Below are 9,446 nucleotides of genomic sequence, written 5' to 3'. Positions count from 1 at the left end.
CCATTTGGGATGGAGTGATTTTCATCAAATCCTAATCTCATAAGGGTTTTGGAATATTCCTGATTAATTAACTATCGATTAATGAATATTAAACCCTTTAATTAATTAAACTGTTAATTAATTCCCAAAATATATTTCAAATTAGTTTCTAATTAATTATTAACATAATAATTAATAAACCAATTTCTTTTTTATTTATTCTACTCAATTTGGGTCTTGAGGGCAACCTAAAAGGACCATGTTATTATTAGAAATATTACTAATAGTTAATGACCTTGGACACACTTTCCAACATAGAAAACCTAACACCTTCATTGGAGTAATTTTGTCTGTTTATAACCATTTGATTATAGTCAGTAAGTGGTGAATAAAAGGCGTTACAAGTTTGAAATGAATTAGATATGAAGTTATTGAGGTGAGTTTCTACCTGGAGACACATCCCTACATGGTTTTATACTTATCTTTAGAACATGTTTGTAGAATAATACTTTATAAGTTATATTATATGTACATGTTTTTGCATCCATAAAAAGAAAATTTCAAGAGTTTGAGTTATGTGTGCATTATAGTTTTTTTGACAAAAAAGTTTTCTAGTCTGAGTGTGTACACCCATACTAGGTTTGACTTGAGAGTTCACTTGGATTGGGATCCTGAAATTTTACTAAGGGTTTGTGATGACATTCCATTAATGTCTCACTTATGTGTATAAACTTAGGTGCTGTTTGTTTTTTTAATAAAAAAAATCCATAAAGTATGCGGACCACCTCTGCAACCCTCTATAGTAGAAGAGGTGGACCAAACGGTTGCAGACTGTAATAAGAAGTGTGTTTGTTTTTTTTAACATTTGCATGCTGTTGCAGATATTAAAAAGTTAAAATAAACTGATTTCATAATACAAAAATAGTTTTTTAATACCGAAAATTTAATAATGTATGACATTTCGGCAAGAATTAATGATATTTCAACAAAAAATAATGATATTTTAACAAAAAAAAATAAAGATATTTTAGCATAAAATAATGATATTTCATCACCAAATTATTATTATTCAATATAAAAAAAGAAAAAAAATCAACAAGAATAAACAAAAAAAAAACAAAAAAAAAAATATGAAATAAGATTTCAGCAATATATAATCAATATTTTAGCAAGAAAAAAAGAAGAAGAAGAGGTTGGAAGAGGCAAAACAAGTGTTGCGCCATGAAGAACACGCACAAATGTTTTTTAATCCGAAGACTTCTGAAAAACAAATAGCTGCGAGATGAAACGTGTTGCGCGTGTGCTGCGCCGCACAACAATAAGAGGCCTGAAGAGACTTTTTCCAAAAAACAAACAGCACCATACACATGTGGGTAAAATACTAAAACTTAGTATGTAATGAGCAAGAGGGAGTGTACATATGTCATTAAGTACTACGGTGAGCTCATTGGGATTTGATGAGAAAGAAGACGTGTATTAAGGTTGTGAAAATCGTTTGACGGTAGCTCGACGGTTGACTGATGTTAAGGGATTAATCAGTCTTGGCGGGGATTAATCGAGGATTAATCGGGGACCATAGATTATTAATAAAATATTAAAATTAATTAAATATTAATATATCTTAAGAAAAACAAGTACTTCAAAATTAGAAAATAAGAAAAATTATAATTTGGAAATTTGGAAATACGAAAATATGAACATTTTGGTATAATATTTGAAATTTTGAAAATTTGAAAATTTTGAAGTAAAAAAAGAAAGTTGGTTTTTTGAATTTTTTTTGACCTTTTTTTGACTTTTTTTTGACTTTTTTTTACTTTTGTTGACTTTTGTTGACCGATTAATCCCGCCAAAGCCGATTAATCCTAAATTTCCGATTAATGCCCTAATCCTCGACGGCTGGAGAACGCCAAGAGATTAATCCACGATTAATCCTGATTTCTACAACCATACGTGTATATGTGTGGTAAAATACTATAACGAGTTTATTAGGTTAGGAAAAAAAAATGTGGGTTACCATACGGTGAACCAATTTAGGAAAGATGACGTGGTACATCACAAAGTGGGTCTAGGGTTGTTAACATGGTAAATTGGATTAGGAGATTGAATCATGTTAAGAATAATTGTATCCATACATTACATTCCTGATTTATGAAATATGTAATATATATTTTATGTGGCATTGACTTTTAAATGGCTGGAAATTGATATTTAACTTCCTAATGTGGGAACTTATTTCCTTGTGATTTGAAAAACTCTTGGGAGCTGATCTTGAAATTGGATACTCGATTTATCCACATTCCCTTAACAAGTCAACTTCATTTTCTACATTTTCTTCAATTTTAGTATCGTTAGCATCTGCAAGCGTGTACAAATCAAACATTTTATCTTTGTACTATTTGTTGGGTCAAGTTGGGTAATGCATGGTATATCCAAGTGTTGGGTATTATGTGTTGCGTCATGGGCTATTCTTTTGTATATCCGGTATTGGGCATGTCCAACCGTGATTATAGTTAGGGTTACGTATTATATATAGTGCATGCATGTATGCCTTAGTACATTAGTCATTGATTATCTTTTGCATTGTAACCCTAAGCAGCTCTACAGTAGAAGTTCTTCATCGAGCTCTTCTGAGGTGTTAAAGTTTAATCATTCGACATCGTTCAAACCATTCTTGTGTTCTTTTTTTGCTTCATTTATTGTTTTTCTGCTTGAATCTATCGATCATTAAGGAATATAATTCCAGCAATTGTTATCAGAGCAGGAGACTGTGTTTCTCATACGCATTCCTTATGTGTGAAGAATTCTGTAGGGTTTCCTCTTTTATCAACTATATAAAGGTCCTCTACTTTCAGTTGACAACTTTGTCTAGTGTTTGATAAAAACCCTAATCTTTAGATTACAAGTCTGATTCTAGCGGATCCGAAAAACAAGCTCATCATGTCACACAACGACTCTCAAGCCAATCCCATTAACATCTCAAACAACATTGGATCCACAACAAGGGTTCCTATTCTCTACACTCAAGACTACGAAGTATGGGCGCATCACTTTGAAGATTACGTGATTGGATCTGAAGATAATGGCTATCTCATCGGGGAAGCTATTACGATCGGTCCATTCATCCATTCTGGAACCAACAGGACAGTCAAGACTCAAAAGGAATATAATCAGCTTTTATTGGAAGTAGAAAAGATACCACAAGACGAAAAAGATAAGCTGATGTGTAATCTCAAAGCTTTAAGGATGATCCGGTTTTCCCTACAAGCTAACACCTTCCGTCTGGTCAGTTCATGCTCTATTGCAAAAGAGATATGGGACAGACTGAAAGAATTGTATTCAACCGATGAAGATCTAGAGCACTCAATAAAAACCTTGTTGCTCTCTGAGTTCGGTGCCTTTGCTCAAAAACCTGAGGAGACTCTTCTTCAGACGTTTGATCGTTACAATCATCTGCTCAGCAAGATGATGAAGCATGGTATTGAAAGAAAGAAGATTGAACAGAAAGTCACGTTTATGAATGGCCTAAGACCTGAGTGGATGGCAGTGGTCTCAACTGTAAAGGCTCATGAACAGTTTAAGTCTTACTCGTTGGCAAAACTGATGGGCATCCTAAAATCCCATGAAAGCACAGTAACAAAAGAAGCGAAGGTTGTGTCTGGCATGGGCTCTTTAGCCCTTATCTCGAAAGGGAAGAATGTGACGGAAGAAGAAGATGACTCAAATTTGTCTGAGTGTGACCTTACAAGTGAAGAATATGCAATGATGGTCTCCAATCCTAAAAAGTTTGCAAGAAGGAAATTCCCTGCCAATAAGAACCGAAACTGACAAGGGAGTTACAACTCAGAGAAGGTGAAAGAAGAACTGAAGAACGTCTCTCAAAAGGATGATGATAAGAAAGAAAGCAAGCTAGCAGGAGATTCTGGATACGATTGCAATTATTGTCATGGCAAGAACCACTTTGCCAAGGACTGTATGCTGAGAAAGATGGCTGAGAAAAAGGATGGTGAAGATGATGAAGCCTATCACCTGCGAAAGTTGGATGAAATAAACAAAAAGAAAGCAACAAACAGTTCAATGAATGCTTTAATTGTGCAGGAGAATCTGGACGATGATGAGTTCGGTGGAGTTGAAGTCTGGTCAACCGACTATGAAGATGAAGAAGTAAGAAAGCCCTCGCATGGAAGAGCATATGTGGCTAGAGAGGGAGTCAGCAGTTCGGCTGGGAAGTGTCTGATGGTATCTGCAGAAAGATCAACCGAAGGTGAGGATAAGGAGCCGAATCTGAAAAGAGACAAGTGTTTTGCAGCTAAACCCGTGAGCGAAACGATCAACGACTACGATCGATTGATCAAAAAGGTACAATCCATCCTAGAATCATTGAAAGTTCCTGTCACTAATTATGAAGAAGAACTAACCGAACTAAATTTTAAATTTTCTAACTTAAGTCGTAGTCTCATGCAAACCCGACTAGAAAATTCTAACCTAACTGATCAACTCAGCAGGGAGTCTTCCAAGAGTGAGGAAAGGAGAGCATGGATACAGCTAAAGGAGCAAGAGTTAGCTAGGGCTAGTGATGAGATTATTTATTTGCAAAGAGACAATTTGAAGTTTTTAAAACAACGAAATGTTTTTTGTTTAATTGCAAAACGCTTATATACTAACATAACTCAACTTCATCTAGATTGTGAAATAGGGAAAAAGATTCATAAGATGATTTTACCATTCCTTGAATTTAAGGAGGATGAAGTTATTGCTGAATGTGAATCAATAATGTCCTCTGACAAAATTTCAGTCACTTACAAATATGGACTGGACAAAATTGAGACCTTTATCGACTCCAAAGAACACAAAAGTATGCTTAAAAATCTGTTGGATGAAAATGATAGGTTGAAAATTAAGTCCGAAACCATACGAACATTTGACTTGTCACATGCCAAACTTTGTTCAGATCATAAAATTAATGTCGAAAACACATCAGAATTCGATGAGGAAAGTGAATTGAGCGAAATATTAGTGGAAGATGTAGTTGATTGTTCTGAGTTCTTAAAGAGCGAAACAGAGAAAGAAGAACCCCTTATATCTGAAAACTCTGTTGAGTATGCTCGCTTGATGAATGACAAGTCCAAGAAACACAAAGAGAAAGCAGTGGTTTACCAGAAAGTTCAAACCGAGCCAAATCAGGTTTATGCAGTCACAGGAGTCACTGGAAAACAAACAGCAGAGCTAAAAATCTTGGTTGACAAAGACAATGCTGAAGGATGTGATAACTATTTCTGGTCCGCTCCTATTGATAATGCAGACGAGACCGTCGGTCTGTCAGAGCAAACCTCATGGAGGGTAAAGGGCAGATATGTAGCCGAACCAATCAACAAACCCTCCAGCTTTAACAAACCAAGCACAAGTGGAACCAAAGAGATACCGGAAGAACCGGGAAAGAAAACGGAAGAATCAAAGAAAACTTCGAATTTCTCTCCTAATTCAACCGAAGCTCAAAAGGAGAAGCAGAAGTCAAGCTTCAACATTCATAAATCTCAACAGCAACTGGCTGAACAGAAATGGGAAAGAAAACGGAGATACATGAAAAATCTGAGTGAGCGAAAAAGGTTTTGGCAGTCTCAGAACCCTAACCACATCCCTACTCAGAAAGAAACAAATGTCAAAGGAAGTGACAAGTTCAAAAACAAACAGCCGTCTAGTTTCGGTCCAAACTCTTACTATTCACGAAACAATAAGCCCAGTTTCTGTACCCATTCAAATCAGAACCAAACTTCAGGTTTCGGTTCCTCTACCAAGAATGAGAACTGAAAGTCAGGTTTCGGTTATACTCCAAGTCGTCAACAGACTCGTTCAACGAAGGACGTTAAAGGAAAGGGAAAGCTTGACTCGAACACTAACATAAATAATACGAAAAAGTCTGACAAACCCATAACTCAAAAGAACATTTCAAAACCATCTAACATTACATCATCTGAAACTCTAAAATTTAAACAAGACAAAAATAAAATTAAAGTGTACACCATCAAAAGAAAAGATGAAACAACTTTAATAAAAAGAACTTATTTAGTTGATCTTTCTGTTGTTATTCCCTTCTCTGTAAAAGACTTACCTGGGCCCAAGAAACTTTGGGTTCCTAAATCTGCTTGAATTTGCAGGTTATCAGTGACGAGCAGTGCGATGATGAGTGGTATATAGACAGTGGCTGCTCGCGTCACATGATAGGGAGAAAGGAAGAATTAAGGGAGTTTTGGTCCCTTAAGGATGGTGGATGTGTGAAGTATGGAAACAACTCTTATGGTACAATCAAAGGTTATGGGATGATAACCAATGGAGATTTCACAATTCGAAAAGTGGCATATGTTGAAGGATTGCAGCACAACCTCATAAGCGTATCTCAATTGGTTGTGGGAACGGGACTGAAAGTCTCCTTTGATGATGAAGGTTCAGAAATTATTGAAAAACAATCAAAAAGAGTCTTGTTAAAATCTGAACGAAAGGGTGAAATGTACCCCCTTAATCTCAGTCCAATTAAAGGGAAACCAGCTATATGCCTACTGTCCAAAGCTAATTTTGATGAAAGCTGGTTATGGCACCGACGGTTATCACACCTAAACTTCAAAGACATTAATAAATTAGTGCTTGGAGATCATGTTCGAGGCCTCCCTCTGCTCAAATTTAACAAGGAACACCTATGTCCAGCTAGTGAGAAGGGCAAACAAAGCCGAAAGAGCCATCCTACACGTATCAACACCAAGATCGTTGAAGCTCTTGAACTTCTGCATATTGATTTATGTGGACCTTCGGCTATCGAAAGCATTGGTGGTAGTAAGTTCATACTTGTCATTGTCGATGATTTTTATCGTTTCACCTGGGTTCACTTTCTTAAACAGAAATCAGAAGCAACTCCCAAGTTAAAGATGTTTATCAAGCAAGTGGAACTGCAGCTACGAAAAGTGGTAAGAAAAATCAGAAGCGACAATGGGCTTGAATTCAAGAATAAAGAGTTTGAAGACTTTCTGGCTGACAAGGGAGTATCTCATAACTTCTCTGCTCCTTATACTCCACAACAGAATGGAATCGTTGAAAGACGGAACCGTTCCCTATGTGAAGCAGTCAGAACCATGCTGAGCTTCGCATCTCTCTCATTATACTTCTGGGCTGATGCTGTTGCTACTGCTTGTTATACTCAAAACAGATCCTTACTTAACAAGCGATTCTCAATCACTCCGTATGAGATTATGAACAACCGAAAGCCCAACGTCAGGTTCTTTCACGTGTTCGGTTCCAGGTGCTTCATATTCAACTCTAAAGAGAACCGCAACAAGTTCGATGTTAAAGCAGATGAGGGAATCTTTCTGGGCTGTTCACTTACTTCAAAGGCTTATAGGGTTTTGAATAAACACTCCAAACGTATTGAAGAAACCTATTACGTAACCTTTGATGACCTCTACATAAAGAAAGCTCGAGCAAAAGAAAGTGCCATGGGTGAAGTTTTTCCTAAATCAAGACAAGTCTCGGTTCCCATTTCAAATTTGTTCGAAGAGTATATGAGGTTATTTGATGAACCTGAAAAAGCTATACACTCAGAGGCGAATGCAGCAGACAACAAAATCGACCATCTGAAAAAGATTATTGAAGATGCTGCGAAATACATGGCAAAGGATCCTTCAAACCAAGCTAATGATCAACCCTCAAATGAACCTCCAAATAACAGCGCAGTATTCGAGGGGGAGAGCTCATCTGTGTATCATCCAACCGAGCAAGAGAATCCAACTCCAACCAAGCAAGAGAATCCAACTCCAACCGAGGGGGAGGATCTTGAACCTGACAAGGAAAACACTTCGCCATTTGAGGGGGAGAATGAAAATTCAACTGACGAAGATGATCGATCGGAATTTGAAGAAGAGGTTAATGCAGAGTTGGATCCTATCTATGACCCGAACTACCCTCCTTTAACAAATTGGACTAAAGATCATCCCAAAACACAAATAATAGGAGAATCATCTGAGCGCATTCTCACACGTTCTCAACAGAAAGCGAAACAAACTGCGTTATTCTCTCACGTTGAATTTTGCATGTTTAATTCGTTTGTCTCTAAAATCGAACCAAAGACGTTCAATACTGCACTTGATCATGCTGATTGGGTACAGACAATGCAAGATGAACTCCATGAGTTTGAACGCAATCGAGTTTGGAGACTAATACCCACTCCAAAGGATGCGTCTGTGGTAGGATTGAAGTGGGTCTTTAGGAACACGATGGATAAAGAAGGCAATGTTATTAGGAATAAGGCTCGTCTGGTGGTAAAAGGATATTGCCAAGAAGAAGGAATAGACTATGAGGAGACCTTCGCTCCTGTAGCTAGATTAGAATCGGTTCGAATCTTTCTAGCATATGCTGCTCATAAAAACTTCGAAAATTTTCAAATGGATGTGAAATGTGCATTCCTCAATGGAGAACTAGAAGAAACATTGTATGTTGAGCAACCACCCGGGTTCGTGAATGAGAAATACCCTGATCATTGCTATGTATTGGATAAACTTGTATATGGACTGAAGAAAGCACCAAGGGCCTGGTATGAAACACTAACTCGCTTTCTAAAAATGTCTAAGTTTAAACAAGGTTCTGTTGACCCAACCTTCTTTCGCAAGAAAGAAGGCGAACATCTTATGATTGTTCAGATTTATGTCGATGATATCATCTTCGGCTCCACGAATCCAAGCTTAACAGCTGAATTCCGAAGCTGATGGAGACTAAATTTGAAATGAGTGCAATGGGTCCTATTAACTTTTTTCTTGGATTAAATATAAGACAGGGACCGGAAGGCAATTTTATTAACCAAGAGGCTTACACCAAGAATCTATTACAAAATTTTGGGATGAAGGGTGACTCGAAGGTGAAGGTTCCTATGGCGTTTGGCACTAAGTTAACATCATCTCTGGAAAAGCCTGCAGTCGACATAACTCTCTATCGACAGATGATAGGATCGCTCATGTATCTAACTGGTAGTAGACCAGATATTATGTTCTCTGTCTGTTATTGTGCCAGGTTTCAAGATAATCCAAGAGCACCTCACATGGTGGCAGTGAAGAATATTTTTCGCTATTTGAAGCGAACCTCGTCGCTCGGTCTCTGGTATCCAACAAAATCAGGTTTCTTTGTTCAAGCCTTTTCTGACGTTGATCTGGGTGGATGCGGTCTGGACCAAAAGAGCACAGCTGGTGGATGCCAATTTCTTGATGGAAAACTTGTTAGCTGGCAGTCCAGAAAGCAAACTTGTGTGTCTCTCTCAACAGCCGAAGCTGAGTATATTGTCGCTGCCTCATGCACCTCACAAGTGATCTGGATACAAAGCCAATTAAGAGACTATGGACTTAGTATGAAGAAGATACCTCTTTATTGTGACTCTGAAAGTGCAATAAGAATATGTCACAATCCAGTGCAACACCCAAAGACCAAGCACATTGCAC

General features: G+C 37.4%; 1 pseudogene; it reads left to right on the top strand.

Annotated features, from left to right (window-relative positions):
• Nucleotides 1-6,624: 6,624 nt before the first annotated feature.
• Nucleotides 6,625-9,065, top strand: LOC145121697 (uncharacterized; annotated as a pseudogene).
• The last annotated feature ends 381 nt before the right edge of the window (nucleotides 9,066-9,446 follow it).

The sequence above is a fragment of the Lactuca virosa genome, chromosome 6, assembly GCF_052849685.1.
Source record: "Lactuca virosa cultivar CGN04683 chromosome 6, Lactuca_virosa_CGN04683_v6, whole genome shotgun sequence".
In the NCBI taxonomy this organism is placed as follows: Eukaryota; Viridiplantae; Streptophyta; class Magnoliopsida; order Asterales; family Asteraceae; genus Lactuca; species Lactuca virosa.
This window is presented reverse-complemented; position numbering and strand designations above follow the sequence as displayed.